This window comes from Linepithema humile, chromosome 5, assembly GCF_040581485.1.
Source record: "Linepithema humile isolate Giens D197 chromosome 5, Lhum_UNIL_v1.0, whole genome shotgun sequence".
Classification (NCBI taxonomy): Eukaryota; Metazoa; Arthropoda; class Insecta; order Hymenoptera; family Formicidae; genus Linepithema; species Linepithema humile.
In genome coordinates, this window is record NC_090132.1 from 3,309,947 (window position 1) to 3,328,423 (window position 18,477).

Genomic DNA, 18,477 nt, shown 5'->3' on the forward strand with positions numbered 1-18,477 from the left:
GTGTCCATCGGCTTTCGAAATAGACATTTGGCTTACGTGGAAGATACCATGAATAGACTTCATCCTGTTAAGCTAGTAGATCGCGATATACGTGGGAAAATGATGCAATTTGCGCGAAAATTCTAACTCTATATTGATATTCACAGTAGCAAATGTTGTTCCAGTCGGTCTGATGTCACAAATTTCAGATAAAAAACCATAATCTGGAGAGATCAATAAATGATATCTGATAACGAATCGTATGATGGATTAGGATTTGGATATAGGTTTATTGTCTTTTTGATATCTGTACACCTTTATATTTTAGTTATACAATCTTTGCAGTTAATCTTTTCAAACATGAGTGACGTCAGCTGATGTAACTATCTGGAATACAAACGTAATAACAAATATAAAAATAAAATAATTTTTTTACGAAAGAAAATTTTTGAAATAATATAATGAAATATAATACAGAAATATATTTAATGTTTAAAAATATTTAAAAACATATTTAATATATAATATAACAAATATTGAAATATAATTTTGAAATAATGTTGAGATGATATAAATTTTCAGATACTTATTAATCTTAAATTTAATGTAATTATTTAATAAATAATTACATAATTACTTCAAGAAAGTCAATTTACATTACATTTATTTGTTCTAAGTTAACGGCAAGATAAAAAAAGAGAAGCCATAGTGCGTATATTATCTGCATATTTAAAAATTGTTTGCATTACATTGTTTCTGATTACGTCAATACTGATCCAAAAGAAACTATTAACGTTACACGACAGTTGCAAAATTTGTATTACAACGGTAAACACGAGTTATGTATTCGCGATAATTTCTCGTACGCGCCATCACCTTCGAGAGTGCTCCGTGTTCTGCGCGCGGTAACGAGCAAACGCTATCACGGGTTTGTCAAGTTGCGGGATAATCCGGTTTGCGCTTGATAGCGTGTTACGCGAAGTTAGACGGATCATCCTTGGCGCGAACACACGAGCGAGTTCGACACGAGCGGAGTTTCTAACAAAGCCCACGTCGTCGGATTCGACGCCTCCGGCATATCTGTCGACAGGCGAAACTGGGTTACCGCGCCAGCAGCGGCTTCACGCTCCGAAATAAGGCGAAATCTGCGCGCGCGACCGGTCGTCGCGACAAAGACGCCACGGGCAGACGTGGAATTCATTGTATATATCGTCGCCATCATCGTCACCGCCGTCGTTGTCATGTATGCACTACTTGGAAGCTGCCCCAATGAAAGATACGTGTCCAATCTGAGCCCCTTTGTGTCGCGCATCTGCGAGAGATCATGCGCGCGGTGTCTTCGTCTCGCTATTCACGCGTCGAAAGAAAAAAAAAAAAAAACTGTAGAGGGTAGTAAATCGGGACGCGCGTATCTCAATAGGCTAAATCCTTAAACTGATCTGACGTAAGGATTATCGGCTGTGACGACTTCTCATCCGAGTACAATGCTCTTCGCTCCGCTTGAAATTGCGTCCGTCTCGTGAAACCCGTAGCACGTGCGAAAACATTTACGGCTCGCCGTCTTTAAATGATTCACGCTGCTTAGAGAATACAATAGGACACAGAGGTGCAGTTTATCGACATGAAACATCCACTGCGGTGCTTCGTTTGAAGCTAAGAGCAAACCAAAAGTTACTTGATTCAAATAATGACGTTAGTACGATATAAAATATTTATTATTCCTCAAAACATTCTCTTCTTGAAAGAATTACTATCATTTATTATTATATTTTTAGAAAATAAGATACTTTAGTAACAATTTTTTCTTGAAAATAGCAGATGAAAAGCTTTTAATAGCCATTTAACAGCAACTACTTCAGCAATCAGTTCTCTTTAATTACTAACTACCGTCGACAATCTAGCGGAAGTGGTTACCAGTTTTTGTTTCAGCTATCAAATGAATTCGTTGGTATTTATTGAATTCCCTCCCCCTTTCCGGTACGGTGTGCAACACACGCCACAATCGTGTCATGCGCGCGTTAAATGTGCAATGGTGATTCACAGTGTACGCTCGCTCCGCCACGTTGCGCCGGCACGAAGAAAACGGTGCGCACTTTAATTACAAAGCGAACGGATTTATGTACGCTAACGTCCGCGTATCCCGCCGTGACGCGGATTTAATTACAGCCGCGGCTCCCGCGGCGCGCGCACACCATTAATTAAGAAATTCGGTTACCACCCGATTTAATCGCGCTCGAGCTCGTTTCGCGAACATTCTAGAATTCTGACATACTCGTTACGTCGTCGCTGTAACGATGTGAAACTGCATGCGACCGCGTAATCGTTACGTCATCGTTACGTTGAAAACGTTACGTCAAAACATTTATTCGTGAATGCAATGTTCGACGAACTAATACCATCTTTATCCACGTCAGAATTAATTTTACCAGAAGTACTTTTTATTTGCGATTAGTAGAATTATTAAGAAACCGTGGTAAGTCCATAATTATAAGTGAGAAGTGAGAAATCATGATAAGTGAGAAATCATGATAAGTGAGAAAATAAATAACAATTTTTTCGTACGTATTTTTAAGAGAAAAGCTGACGTTGTTTTCGTCGACTAAGTCGTAAAGAATTCTTGTTCCGGTCGCGGCACTATCAAAATCTGGTTGACGATATATTACTTCCATCTGCTCTCGGTCTCTTTCAGACATATCAGCGCGCACGGTCAGACCTCGACGGCTTCCGTGCTGTACTCGTATCGCGTGTTTCACGTTCTCTCTGATTTGCTCTGTCTGTATCCGTATTTCATTGCCCACATTCATCTTACGCGCGATATAAACCAGTCGCGTATCTAAAATTTTTCAAAGGGAAATACCGAGACGTGACCGCGCGTAGGATAGATGTACTAATTCCTTTTTTTTTGCGGGACGCGAATGAATGGATGGAGGATGGAAAACGGACCTAAAATAATTCAAGTGAAATAAACATGAACATTTATTTCATTTATATTGATGAGTTTTGGCACATTAATTCTTGCAATTAAAATAGTTGCATAAAGTATTATCTCCATATGTTATATGATGATTTAATCGTATCACATGAATCGTTTTTCTATATATATGATTGATAGATCGTTAATTACGTATATGTTTTATATATTATGCATTTTGACGTAAAACGCTACCGCATCTTTTCATCCGCGGTCACGTCTTGATAAAGACTTCTTAAGCGAAGGTTATAATTATCGTCGGTAACGCATCATTTCGTGCAAAATCCGCCAAAACGTGATCTGGGATCTTATCTGGCGGCAGCAATGATTTACGATATACGTCCGGATATATTTCCGACGATAACCAAGCCAGCCTCGCGGCACGAGCTTCGTGCCGCGAAAGAGCCAAGTGTCGGTCGATCGCCGATAACGGCGGTCGTCAAAGAGTTTTCTAAGGTTCCTCTCTCGGAAGGGTCAGAGGGCGGGTTACAACGACGTTTTACAGCATATTATTGATAGAACGATGCGGCACGAAGAAAGGGATTAAATCTTCGCTCGATTATGCCGTCGAGGCGGCGGAAATGAAAGGAAAGATATCGTTCCTTATTACACGAAATTGGATTTGCCGAAATCTCATTTATTGTATTAGCCGGTGCCGAGAAATTCCTCGAACGGACGCCCCGTAGCTCAGAAAATCGTCTCAGTCACTCGTAATTAGGGAATTCGATTCTGCGAACGATTTATCGAACAATGACTCTCGACAAAGTTAAATCCTCGGCCGGTTATGTCCTTCAGACATCGTATGTTTATTTTTTTCCTGCATACCTCTACTACTACTTGACGCTGCGACGTAGCGAGGCTCAAAAATATTTGTTCCTGACGGCACGTGTAGCTTACTCGCTTTTACGGATTCAGGCACGTACGCATGCATATGAGCACAAATATCAGCAAGCGTGTGAGTCATGAGAATAGTTCTGTGCGAGACTATTATCCACGGACGGAAACGAAGCATGATCGCAGTTATTCGTAGAGATGTCTGTGATTCTAACTAATCACAATATTGTTACGGCCTTTACACTCTATTAAGGAGATTAAAATCATATTTAATTTCTCAGTCATGCGCGAGCTGAGATTGATTGCCTCTTATGCATTGATAACGTTTCCAGTCTTCTCTTGATTACAATGCACTGTGGCTTTTATCGCCTTCTCGTATAATTTATTAATAGATAATTTTTTATTCCGTAATCTTGTGCCTTTATCGTAGCGACAAAGAAGTCAAGTGGAAATCCTTTGACTAGCGTGGACCGCGTCGAATGGGAATCGTTGCAATCGCTTCTTCCACGTATAACTTTTACGATTAGATATCGAGAAACGCTCAACGACATGCTCCTAGCCACTAGTGGCGATTAGATAGGACAGTAATTGCGGAACAATGACCGCTCGCCGGCCGTTAGCATCGTTGCACTGCCACGAAGGGGTTATTGCAAATTGCCGCTGCAAACCGATACGCTGTTCCCGCACATCGATAATTCCCGATAGCGAACAGATACCTGCATATCCCGTTAAATACAGCCACGTGTGTCTACGTTGCTCAATGCAATTCGAAGCGACACGCGCAAATTTGTAGTTTAGAGTACTTTGCTTTTATCGGAAAGTCATTTGAATAATTCAGATAGCGGATTTTTTATATAATTGTATAAACATCATGTTACGAAAACGTATTCGATGAAAAACCGTTTTAGGAAAAAATACATTTTTAGCAAAAAATATCAATTTGACTAACAGACACGTTGTAGGTTTCTTCAGAAAATGTTTTTTACGTCATTATCTTCTTGTTAATCGAAGACTGCTCTTTTTCTTCGTGAACTTTCTATTCCGCATATCGCACTATTGTATCGAATTAAGAAAGACATCGCGCCGCAACAAAGAATGACGAACGATAAATTGTGACGCACAAAGCCTGGTAAAACGATTTCGATTGTACAGAGAGGTACACAAACAGGTCTCTCGGGCTGTTAGCGTTTTATAAGGGAACGAGTTTTGCTCGTAAACGGGCGTGTACTAGCTTCCAGCGCGTGTACCGGCATACACAGCAGACATAATATCCAATATCGACCAGCGAGTCGGTGGCTGGTAATAGATTGAAAAGTGAAGCAGACAGTTACGGTCGGATGGCGCGTAACAGTCGTTACGTTAATGACCGACTGGAGAGAGAAAGAGAGTAAATAACCGAGCTTGCGAGTAATAACGAGTATTACACGACTATGGATAATCGAGTAGATTCTATCACACATGGGGGAATCTATTTTTCGCGTTGTCTGGCTCCATACAAAATCACGCTCCGTTGAGTACATTACGGATGTTAAATAGAAATTGCGTAAATCCGGACATGCTGCCAGTGCAGTTCATATAAAAAATTTCAATCAATTGAAAAAAGATTGTACAGTGCTCTTTGAAGGTATCAATTCAGCATACACATTGTTCATACTGTTTATTTTTATGCATTCTTATTTTGTAGTCGATAAAAATAACAGACAACATTAAATTTATCGATAGGTTATTTTCAATTAATGCACGGCTAAATTTGTTAATAATCATACGGAAAATATCATATCAATTATAAATTTCTCTTTCTCTCTAAAAATCTCTTCTTTTCTCAGAGTATCTTAAGTACACTTTATTACAATATATTAATTGATAGAAGTAAGACATCAAACATGATTCTAAGAATAATCAATCTTCGCTAATCCATTTAATGTGAGATATGATTTGACTTCTTATTAATTACGCGAATGCTTCGTAATGCCGGTTCGTTACTTAATTAAGCTGTCAAAGTACCGTTATCTCATGAATTAATATCAGCTGTCCTTCTATCCGCAGCCGTGAAAGTCTTGATACTGTTTATTTCTGAATATATCCAACGGAGAATCTTTTGTAGAACGCTCTAATTTGATCGAATAATCCAAAATGCAAACGAAGGTTAATACGCGACGGGAGAGTCGTTCGCCGGCGGTGCGGTCGAGAATTTATCGAAATATAGCATCGCGAGACGTCGGCCACGACAACGTTGCTCGCGTTCCTCGTGATATTCGCCTTCACATAATTCCACGTCACAGATACGTACTTACGATCGATCGGCGACGACCTTACATCCAGCCCATCGGGGCGGAAATCCGAGTTGCCGGAGTGCCGCTCCGAAACGTTCCGCGCCGTCATGAAATCATAAGTGGACGTCACGCCACGGCTGTTCTTCGAACATTGAATTAGTGAAAAGGAGATTCCTGGGAACGACGTGTATACCTATGTATGTATGTACAACGATTCTGTGGCGTCTGGCGATTTCGTGCTGCGATTCGTGAAACGCGAACGACGGGAATGTTCCTGGGAATCTAGGGGAGAGAGGAGGATATCGACGAAACCGACAATTTCTTCTGCGGGGCCGGGGAATCGGCTCGTCGATCATTCCCGTAGGTGTTCTTTTTTTTTGCGCGGAAACGGCAAATTTATTGTGACTCCCGGTGTCACGTTTCCTTGGGTCGCCGGATCGATACGCGTTCGCCCTCGATCGATTCGACTGTGTAAGACGAACGCATGTACGGATGCATAATAATACGAGTGTTTCCACGGCCCGGGGTTTTTGTTAGCGGAGACGACGATGCTATAAATTACGACGTTATAGCGTTATTCTCGCTTTATGGAGAACGGCTGGCGGAAGAATACTCCGGTTTTGCCATATCGACTGCAAAATGGCACAAGTCGGAGCGTAACACAAAATTTACACAGCTGGCTAAGTGAATTTTTTACATCGACATTAATGTTTCATGTTAAAACGGAGCAGACACTTTGGTCGTTAACTTTTTTAGGTAATAAATTCTAAATTCTCTTTTTTAACTTTTGATTCATAACAGTTGCACAATTCACTTCGCGATAATAATTTTTCTTGTAATGAAGTGTGTCGTGAATTTTGATTGATCTGACTGATCTAGACATGATTGATGTCTTACACTTTCTATACAAGATTTTTATTTTGGATCTCGCTTTGAATTTATCCACTAATTTTTTAATCAATCAATCAAGTTATTTGAACAGCTCTAGATTTTTTAACTGGTAATCATACTATATTCGAATATATTCCAGATATTATGCGCTCGACTCGCGAAGCGTAAGACACTAATGATATTAACTGTAATAATTTACAGTGCGATACTTCAGACTGCAATATCTTTCGCATACATTTTAGATATTTCCTCCGAAAGCTACAGTAAAAAAAAAATGTTCTCTCATAAACAGTCGGTTATAAAATTTCCGGAGCGAGGAAATAGCGACGTAGCGCAGTATCTCGTGCGAAAATCGCCAAGCCGACTCTCGCGCGCGTCCCGAGCTCGTTAAATCGCGCACCGGGCGATTTTTCAATCGTGCGCGCGTGTCGCTCGACCCGGGCGTCGTCATCTCGGTCGCACGTAGATAAAGGAAACGCGACGTTTTACGAGCTCGTAAAACACCCGCCGGTGAGGGTCGCATTGCGTCGCGAGGGTTGACGAAAGCCGTTCTCTGAGGGGCGAGTTTGGGCGCGGTATATTCGCGCGCGTCTTGGTCGGTTCGATGGACCCGTGCATTGGCGGCCAGTCGCACAGGCCCCGGGTTTGTTTTGGATTTAAAACTAGGCCGACGGGTCGACGGCCTCTCCGACGAATTCTCCTCCTTCCCTCCCTCGGAACTCTTCGACTGCCTTTTCTGCCAAGGTTCCCCCTTCCGTGTCACGGCGCCCCTCCCCCCCCTCCCCTCCCCCCGACTCTCAGCTTCAGGTTACGCGAACCCATATCGGCTAACTTACGCTACGAGCTGATCTCGCTCAGCGTTGCGTGACCCATACAATCGCACGTGAGAGAGAACGCGCGCTTCTCAGGCACGCAGGGATGTCGGTAGTTTCGAGGACAAAGACGCGGTCGGTGTATTTCGGTGCGTTTGATGTTTCTTTCGAGTGGTTGGCCTGTGTTTCGCCGCGGGCGATAGATGGACTATTTCCTTTACGGGGAATTCGTTTAGGAAGGAGAGAATACGTTTTAGTTATATAATATATTAAATGCACACTGTTGACGCGCATTTAAAAGATAGAAATATTTCAAACACGCACGAATATTACTAAACGCTGGAAATTAATGCTTGGCAGTGCATTATTCAAATATTTCTTAATTTTATTATTCAAATATTCCAATATTTTTCAATTTATATGATTATACTTGCAGACACGTAGATTTTGTTTTAAATAAATAATTTTTAACCGTGTGAATTTATGTTTCTTTGCTTGCACAAAGTGATCTATTCTGAATAGACAAAGTAGAACGATTATCTCTTTTCGAAACCAAAATTAAAATAAATATAAAATATATATATTAAAAAAGTACGTATATAAGTAAGCGTGTCAGTAACTGTATGGTAACACTTTGTGATCTTGTAGCATATAAAATATAATATGTAACCGTCGCGATCAAATTTGAAGATAGTATAAATAAGAAACAAAGAGTAAATTTACAACACGGTGTGTCTAACGGCGTATTATTCATTGAGAAGTTTCGGGTACGGAGGACTCCTGTTCCCTCGGGCACACCCGTCTTTGTTCGCGAAACGCGTATCGGCGATTTAACGAAACAATTTAGGTCGTTTCGACAGCCCCGTGTACCACGTCTTTGTTGTACCAACAAAACTTTGTTCCTGCGAGCCCCTAATGTAGGGCGGCCCTGGCATGCGTTGCGCTACGAGTCACATACACATTCACATACACGTACACACGCGTTGACCAATACACACGACGCATTGGCACACATCGCTTGGAGCTGACATTTATAAACACTGTATTGTAGCGAAGTACACAGAGGCTTTCATTCAACCCAAGCTTGATTACGAAGTGCGCGAGTTATCGGAGAGAAGGGGATTGCGAAATCGCACGCACGGATTTCTCGGGTGAAAAAAAGTGCGAGCGCGCAGCTGGCTGGAAATTTTGGGGCTCTAAGAAAAAAGAACGGATTAAATGAATGGTCCACTTGAATACAATCGCCACTAACAAGGAGTAAATAAATTTAGATGTGTATCTTAAAGTATAAATTTATGTATCTTTAAGTATATATATATAAGAAATTTCTATAAACTTACAGATATCTTTTTAACGATAAATTCTCTGATCAATTTGACGTTGATTTTTTCTCAACAAAAATATCAAGGTTTTGTACAAAAAGAGCTTTACTCAAACTAAATTTTAAAGAATCAAATACACAACAGAATCATATTCTTTAGTTAATTTCAAATGGACATTATTTTATTGAAATTTTAATTTAAAATTTTATTAGAAAGATAAATAATGATCTCCTCCGACATTTTTGCCAAAAAATCGAGTCTAAATTAAAATCTGTTTTATTAAAAAATCTGTCATTAAAAAGATATTCACACGTTTAGAATATTCTCTCTTTTGCGATATTTTTTCTCAAACATGAAAATAATTTAATATATTAAAAATATCAACTTAATTCAAACCGATGGTGTTACAACGCGCGGGGGGGGGGAATAGCCGCTGGAATATCTTAGAATTGTCTCTGAAAAAAAAAAATGCGACGGATTGCCAGAAGGCCTTCGCAGCAACGCGAGAAACATCGCTGCGCGCAACTCCGGCGTTTCCTTCTCGCGGATGCTCCTCGCGCCATTGTGAATGCATGTCGTACGACAGTCCGATGCGATAAAAACGCGCTAATCGCATTAGCGACTACAAAGTGCAGCGAACCGCATACGCCGTCCTTGAGAAAGTGCTTTGAAGTCTATCCTGGTGGAAAGAAGGCACACATCTCCGTGCACGCGCACCCGATGTGAACGTTGCACGAGACCATCGGGGGGGCCTTATGTAGGTAGAAGTCCCTCGTTCGTGTTGTGGCCCCTCTTTTTCATCGCAGTGACGTCATCGTGGTCGGAATGCAAATAACGGTTGGACCACCTATCGGGCTTCCCCTTTTTAGATCGCTCTGCATCTCAATGTGTCAAAGGTTGCACGGTGCACGCGTGTGCCGTTTTGCGAAACGCGACTGCAGGAACGAAGTCATTTACCTTCTTCGGAATCCCATCTCTGCCCTTTGAGTCGCTGCCTATGGATCTATTTCTGTCATTAACGCGACGGTAGCGTTATGATGGATGATCCGCACTTGGACTAGTCGGCAGATGACAGGACCCAGTCGAAACATCATGAAAACCAGTCATTGGCGTTGAATCGAAGCCAAGGTCTAGCTTCATCACGCAAACTGGATCCGCAAGACGTGCGGCAGGCTACTCATTCGCATCGCTTTTGTAAAAAAAAAATTCAGGCCATTTGATCTGCACTTACCGTTAAGCAACATTAAATCACTCACTCTCTGGTGATCGCATTGATGAGCATTCGAATTGTTACATCCGTGTCAATGGTTTTGCAATGGTAAACGGTTTGTAGACGTAAAACCATTGGCGCGGATGCAACAGTATTTTAATCTTTGTTTTTTTTTTTATTTCATTTTTTTCCGTAATGTCAATCGGTTCCTTTAAGTACTCAAACATTCGTCATAAAATGTTCAAACGAAATGACAGGTAATTTAACGAGGGACCTCTCGTGGCATCATTAACTTTTCGACTACACGCGAGCTAATAAACATCATAACTTTTTCTCGTTCCTTTTGCGGCATCTTCTCGGTCGCTTCTTATTTGATATAATTGTCTTTCGGATTCTCGAAAACAGAAACGCTCGAAAGAGAAGATTGAGTTTTGCATGCAGCTTCCTTGAATGCTAATGAATTCATTCGATGAAATGATTGTGTTGCGTATCGCCGAGGAGGATAATCCATTCACAAGTTCCAAATTTGGCGCGTCGTGATCTTGTGTAATCGTCATGATTGCCGCAAGTGTTTCCTTCTACGGATCGCTTTCGTATACCTGCGGACGGGACGCGGTGTGTTGCGCGAATTTAAAGCGAAGACGAGCGAGAGCTGTGGAGAAGAGAGAAGCGAAAAGACTCCGACCGACCGCTGTTTTTTGGGTCCTTTACGATTCGGAGCTCAAACCACGTCATAAAACAGGACAGTGCCACATCATTGAGAGCATAGAGACGATCATTTTATACGGGCCAAAAAAATGAATGTCCTCTAACCATTTCTACCGGGCGCATTTCAATGAATTTCAAGGACTTTCATCCAAAAGGGTGCGCGTCTTATTTCTGTCTCAAAATGAGGGGGGAAGGGGGACTTATTTCCAAGATATCGTCCAAACCGTGGAGATTACTGTTTCTGCGATTCTTTATGGAAATTTTATGCGAAGCCTAAACTTTTTTTTTATTTTATTACCAGATGTCGGAATCTTTTATAACAATTGTATTTTTGTGACATCGAAAGAAATCGATTCGATTATTTTACGCGATAGCTACATAATTTCGCGTTTTTTTCCAAACTATTTTACTTTTCTTCCAAAACGTCATATAATTTTTTAATTGATCGTGTGAGAACAAAGTGTGAACGAATGCGGGTGTTTTTTGTATGCAAAAAGACGGTCACGCCACGGACGAGAAACTAGAAAAAAGCGATTCGTTTCCGTGAGAAATGCGTCTCGTTTGTGCCATCTGTTCTCGCAGAAGCCGAGCACAATCCCGCGTAAGGCCTGCGTCTGTCTGTCGTCCAGTTCTTGTGTCACGAATGCCTTGCTTCTGACATATTTATGATAGAGAATACGACGCCACGTGAAAAGATACAGACAGCAGCTCTTATTATCCCAGCACTCAAGTAATCATGTATATAACTGTAAGGAGATTATTACCAATAATATATCTGACATCTCCTAATCACTATCTCAAGTGCTAACAAAGTCTCTGTTATGACAACAGCATACAATTAACCCCGTTAATCTCCACATTTCAATCTTATTTACGTCGATAAGAAGTCTTATTTTTAAAACGAGTAATGAGATTCATCTTTTTCACCTTTCTGCTATATAATCATGTTATTTTCGTCGAATTGACATTGATAATAAGTACAGGTATAAAACAGTTCTAAGATCAAAACATATGGAAATGACGAACAAATAGATGAAAAAAAATATATATAAATACGAACTCTGAGATTGCTCTGAAATGATGTACGCGCAGAAATTGCAGGAAATTTCTCGCACTCATGACGCTCTTTGTTCTCGGTTCCTCCGGCTTTCATCGATCGTTCGGAAGGGAATCGCGTCGTCGCATATAGACGAGATTTGAAGGCTGCTGCGAGCGACGTCTAAATGGTTTCCTTCTTCGTAGCAAAAGGGGACTGCGACAGTCGATACCTAGCGCAAACACTATAATTTCTTCCGACCGCGTTCCTTATCTTTTGACATTTGTGCGCGGGTGTCACATGCCTGCCGGGGCAAGAACGTGTTCGAGATTCTGTCACTCGCGATTAGGGCACCCACTATTAAAGCTTTCCGATCTTAGGGCTGGGAGAAGAACGGCCGGATTTACCCATATCACTTATACCAGCAATGTTCCGTATTTTTTAGGAGATTTTATCGATAGCTGTTTTCGTAGCTTTTTTTTCCTTTATCCCCAAATTTTTTTCAGATATATATTATTTGATCACTCATCGATATTCCTCATTCACGTAAGGAAGAGGAATTTTTTTATTCAAATTATAAAAGAACGTGGAAATATTACTTATTTCGTTAATAAAGTATAATTTTTTGCTTAACGATAATTGCAAATCTTTTTTCGGTAGTAAATTTTTGTTGCGTGCTGCTTTCGGAGGCAATAAGAAAAAATTGATAATTTAATATCTTTTACGAGCGCTTGAACTTTGATTACGCCACTGGTTCGCAACAATTCATTTCAACGGTCGAACGAACTGACATCCTCCCTCTCTTTCATCTGACCCTCTTCCAATGTGCAAACCAATCCCCCTTCCCGCGCGTTGCAGTTCGTCTCGTCTTGTGCTGCAGACGGCCGCCTTCTTTCCATCTTTCTTTCTTCCTTTTCATTCTCTCTCACCGACTGCCGACGTACCGCTGCAGCCGGCTGCATCGTCGAGACGCAATTCGAGTTTGACCTTCATCATGTGCTCCCTGCCATGGGCTTCACCGCTTCCACCCACGAGCAAAAATGATTATTACGGTTCACGTTCGACGTGCAAACACGCCCTTCGAATTATTTTCCTCAAGCTTGACGAGCGAATATTAAAGGGTTTCGTTTTGTGAACGAGAAAATTTTATATACATATCGCGATTGTGCGTCGATATATTTTCGCGCGACATTATCATCTATGCAGTCTATTTCAATTTTTTTAAAACTAGATACACACAAGCGCGCTATTTATTCTCTTTTGAAATTACAAAGAAATATATATTATAAATCTAAGAAGACACTTTAAATGGGGCATAAAATCTAATATATTGATTTTTATTTTTATTTTTCAATAGACATTGAGTAATAATTAAATTATCATATAAAATTTATTATCATATTGAATATTTAGTTTTCATGTTTAAATTTCATAAATCATAATTTAATTTATTCTATGAAGAGAATGCGATTGAAGAATTGTGAATTTGTCTTCAGGCGGAATTAAATTTTCTATTTGCTAAAGGAGTTTCCAATATGAACGTATTGTAATACTCATCATGAATCTTTATTGCACCATACAAATGTCAGTGCCTACTTTAGAATCTTCAATTATCCCTTTTGATGTTCGCGATCAGAGATATACACAGTCACGACGACATCTAAAGATGAACGATCGAGAATAACAGCTTTGTTCATACCGAGTTTAATATAGTAGCGGCAGGCACGGTCGCTTATTTGCACACGACTAATTATTGACAGATCGTCATTAAGTCCTTTAGCTGATCTAATGGAAAACACGTACGCGCGATGCAATGCACAACTCTGTTCTTCGACTTGTAATGCGTGAAGAGATCGAGATAAGCGGGAGACCTGGCTGCGATGATGTTACATCGAGCGCTACAAAGTATCGCGTCGCATCGTAGATTCGATTCGATCGACCGTGAAGACGCGTATCTTATAGCTTCACGGACAGGCGTGGGCGTTGAAACGAACGCGGCGACACCTCCCGAACGTTGCAGCGAGTTGCGAGGAGGGCAAAAAAATAAATGACTCGACGCATTTATCAGCGACGATAGTAAAGCGACGACGGGAGATGACGGTATTCGTCGTTCACGTCGAAGAGCGAGGCTATGCACACCACCCGTTATACTCGCGTGTTAACGGCGTTTTTCAGCGGATTAGGCGCGGAGAGTGTTTTATGTTACGAAAGAATAGGCGATTAGATAAAGCACTGCTATCGCGACGTTTCTTGAGGATTTATTGTTTTTCGTTGAGCGTGCAACCTACTCGGAGAAATCGCAACGGTAACAAGCTGTATATTGCGGAAAAAGTGCAAGTGTGCACAATGTAGTATAAATTACAGATAATAACTCTCATCGCTCGCGATGTTATTATCCATTGCGTAGGAAGTCTCCTGGAATACGAATTAGCGTCTATTTACCTATTCAGCTATTTACATATTTATGTATTTCTCGAAAACGCTTAACGCGTGGTTATGACAGAATACGAAAGTAACGCCGCCTTGCGTAATGTCGGTCGCGCTGATTTATTCACAGTCATATCTCTCTTCCGAAATGCGGCTCGCGTTCCTGCGGAATGTAACAAATATTGTGGTCGCGCCCATTACGCCGTGCGGATGCAGATACGCCGCGTGTAGATCTTGTGCTACATTTCTGCGGGCGCGTTAGCAGTGGCGCGTGACGGCGCGGTCGGAGGTCACGAAGACAAAGATTACGCGAATGGAAATGTGTGACTGTGCGTCCCTACCGATCTGATAAGAATCTATCGCGGATAAAGTCGTCATCGCGACCGCAACACTGTGCGAAGCGAGCACGGTATTGAATGAAGTAAAAAATTAATAAAAAGATAAAATGCGGTCAAGTGTCATGTTACTGTATTATTTTTAAAGTTCTAGTTATTTACTGCACATTAATTGCTAGGAAAAAAACGAGCTATTTTATGCTTTTATCATCATCGACCGGATAAGAGTGATAGTAAAAAATGTCGAAGGTTAATCAACAACAGTTCATAATATCGGAATTGCAGATTAACATAGTTTTCATGATGCGGTAAAAAGGAAATTTTTTCTCTGTTTGCGAATCGCATGAAAGACGAAAACAACAGTAATGTTTGCGGTTTGCTGATTAACGTACTTTCGGTAAGACGACCGTGTTAATTGCTTTCGATGTGTACCGCGTTATTTAACGTTGAAAAGTGTAGCGATGTGTGTGCGTACGCGTGCGCTCATGTGAGCGAAATAAAGTGTAAATCAAGCGCGTACAATGAAAGCCACTTTCGTCAATTCTTTTTTCGACGGGAGAGACGATTGTGTCGAACTGTCTGTCGTTAGATCGCTTGTCTGTTAAATCGGCGGACACGGTATATGCAAACTACCGCTGATGGATGAGCTATTTTTACGCGCTGGAATTTACGGAATTTGCATTAAAATCGCGTCAAGACAAAAGAGCCGTATCGCGTCGCGTGTCAGGTAAATCAGAGACAAAAGCCGACGCTGGTGTTGCGAGATTTCGAAACGATGAAATACGCAAGGGTTTGAAACTCACAACTCAGCAATAAAATCTATAAGTTTAATGTGTGTTTGTTGCTGAAGATAATTATTCGTAATTATGCAAAATGTGAGCCCGAGTCTTTTAATAGCAACTTGTCATATATTAAAAAATATTAGTAATATTGATGAGCCATCATATTTATGAACTTGTTGTTCATGAAAGTGTCAAATGTCGTGAAACTTATCTGAAAAATGTCTCATTTTGCTGAAATCTTGGGTTATTGATCGTTTCCACCCAGGATTTCCAGGAGGCACTCATTGCTTCTCCTGATTTCACTACAATAAAGAATAGCACACTTCTTGAATCATAAGAAAAACACTGATTAATTATAATTATATATATCACTTTGTTGTTATTTATATCACTTTAGTATTTTTTACCTTATTTATTTTTATAATTTGAAAAATGCACTTAAATAGGAAATAAAACTTGTTCGAAGGAAAATAATTAGAATTGTTAAAATTAAAATGATTTATTGACAATCTTTTGCAAGAATATATTATAATTACGTGTAGAAGTAATTACGAATGAATGTGTCATTCGCAAATGTTTGACTTTGCACAATATTGTCAAAAATGTCAATGTAATAACAGGTACAGATGCAGGATGAACAAGGTTGTTTAAGCTTCAGCAGGTCGCATGAGTTATTTTAACTGTCTGAAATAAAGAATTTCTTAAAAGTTAATCACGAAGCGAATAATGATTTTGGGAAACAAAAATTACATACAAAATGTTACAAATATGCAATTAAAAAATACATTAAAATAAAAATTGCAAAGAAAAATTGTTGCAATAATTTAAAAAATGTAGCTAAAACATGTCAATTCTCAGCTATGATAGATAAATTTGGATAAAATAACTGTCTCGTAGAATAAAATTAATTATTATGCATATTATTACGCAAATGTTAAAACTACGATAGATTAGAAACTAGTTTCTCATTTTTATATTTTATTAAATATTTGCTGTTAGATTTAGCTGCACTACAGTAGTTAGGACAGCCACATTTTTTAAACAATGTTGATTTACTGAATAATAATATTCAATATTTGTACGACTTAAAAAATAATAGCAATGGCATAACTAATATTGCAGACTATAAAATAAAACACACAAGCAATTTATTTTAACAGATTTAATCGAGGTGGAATGTGTTTTTGAAGATTTTATCGGCACTGATAAGCGCACTGAGTACGAGATTATAAGTCGTCGATTTTTCGTACACCTCGCGCACTACAGATATAAATATTGCTCGCACTAACAAACGACACACCTGGCGCGGACGATTTCGACAGTACGACGTTACTCGCGAAAATCTCATCGCGAAAGGTGCAGCGTCGATGTAGCGCGATCCGTGCAGCGGAGCCATCCAGCAAATCGCAGATGGCTGCCGGAGACCCACTGGCCCAGTTCCACCCAGTTTCGCTTCATCCCTCTGCATCGCTGCACCCTGCTGCATCTTGCGTGACGTCATCGGCCACCCTCGGCCACCCACGCTTGCAGAGGCCACCCCTTCTGCACCGGCAGCGCTCCCACTCTCGCTCCGAAGCTCTGCCCCTCTCTTTCGGGGAGGAAAAGAGGTAGGAGGGAAAGACTGCAGTTCGCTCGTTCCTCCAGACATACCCTCCGTTTTCCCCGACTTTCTTTCTTCGCGCTCTTCCCACTTCGTGTCATACTTTTGCGATATTTTCACTCGTAAAATCGTACGAGTGCTTAAAAGAGACTTCCGATAACGCTCGAATCGACGGATTGTTTAGGATGCGAAATTCTTTCGGCGGATCCGCCCTTCCAACTTGTTCCCCCTTTCAAAAAGAGACATTGGCATGTTTCGAGAAATTACCCTGGTTTATGCTCAGCGAGGAAATTGCATTTTTACTGCCGTTTTTTATTGCCGACGCATAAAGAGGATTATATTGTCCCCAACGCGCAATCTGCCGTATTGTGATATACTCTTTGTGGTAATTCGGAAGATGTACATATGTCAAACTATTCTCGTGTATGACGCAAAGTTTTAAATCGCTACAGTTCAAAGTGCTTCTCGAAGCACTTTGCACAATAAAAAAAGTTGTAGAGGACTAACAATAATCGCATGAATACGCATCCATTTCGGATGCGTATAATTTATGGAAATGATTTGTCCTTTGGACTTTTAGTCGACTCTGAATAAAAAAACCTGTTACGTATTGGCGTTCGCTTTAAACTCGCACCCACGAGTGTTATTGACAGTGCAAACACGATGTCTCAGCTTGCATATTTCCGCGATCATGTAAGGTATAGCACACTGTGGGCACGGCTGTGCAAATAAAAACTATGGTGCAGATCAAAGATGTATTATGTAATATTATCTGGAGTGAAGATACAAGTACATTGATAAGTTTGCTTCGCTACTTCCCGCCTTCTTCGCCCGAAGGCGCCACCGTGCAGGAACGAGTGTTGTTTTTCGTTTCACGTTTTTTTAATTAACTCAAACGCGATTCATTAATATCATTCTCTTATCAGCGTCGGCAAATAAGAATAGAGTTCTGCAAATACCTTTATCACCAGTAATCGCAGTGTCTTAACAATAATGAGAGTGACACAATGTTGTTCAGAAGACAGCATGAGATATTTGTACATATATCCCGATGCGAAAAATATATTGATAGACTTCCTTCTCCATAGCGGTTATTTATATTTCTTGGCATTGCCACTTGCGATATTTGCCGCTCTTCCCACAGTAACTCAAACCACGATCAATGATGATGTCGTGCACCGGAGTGGGCCATTAAACGCACTCCGCCGATTCTCACACGTTCGAATCGTCGCCGAATCGTTTCTCTTCTTCCTTTTCCCTCTCTCTTTCACTCTCAATTCTCCAAAGTCGACCATGA

General features: G+C 40.5%; 2 long non-coding RNA genes across 3 annotated transcripts in view; one reads left to right on the forward strand and one right to left on the reverse strand.

Annotated features, from left to right (window-relative positions):
- Positions 1 to 18,477, forward strand: part of LOC105675435 (uncharacterized) — a 48,949-nt gene that overhangs the window by 7,351 nt on the left and 23,121 nt on the right. The gene's annotated exons all lie outside the window — the stretch shown is intronic.
- On the reverse strand, positions 12,499 to 18,126 carry LOC137000132 (uncharacterized). Its single transcript, XR_010890420.1, has 2 exons — positions 16,117 to 18,126; positions 12,499 to 15,902 (listed from the first exon to the last, which is right to left on the reverse strand). It is a non-coding gene; the product is annotated as an uncharacterized lncRNA (long non-coding RNA).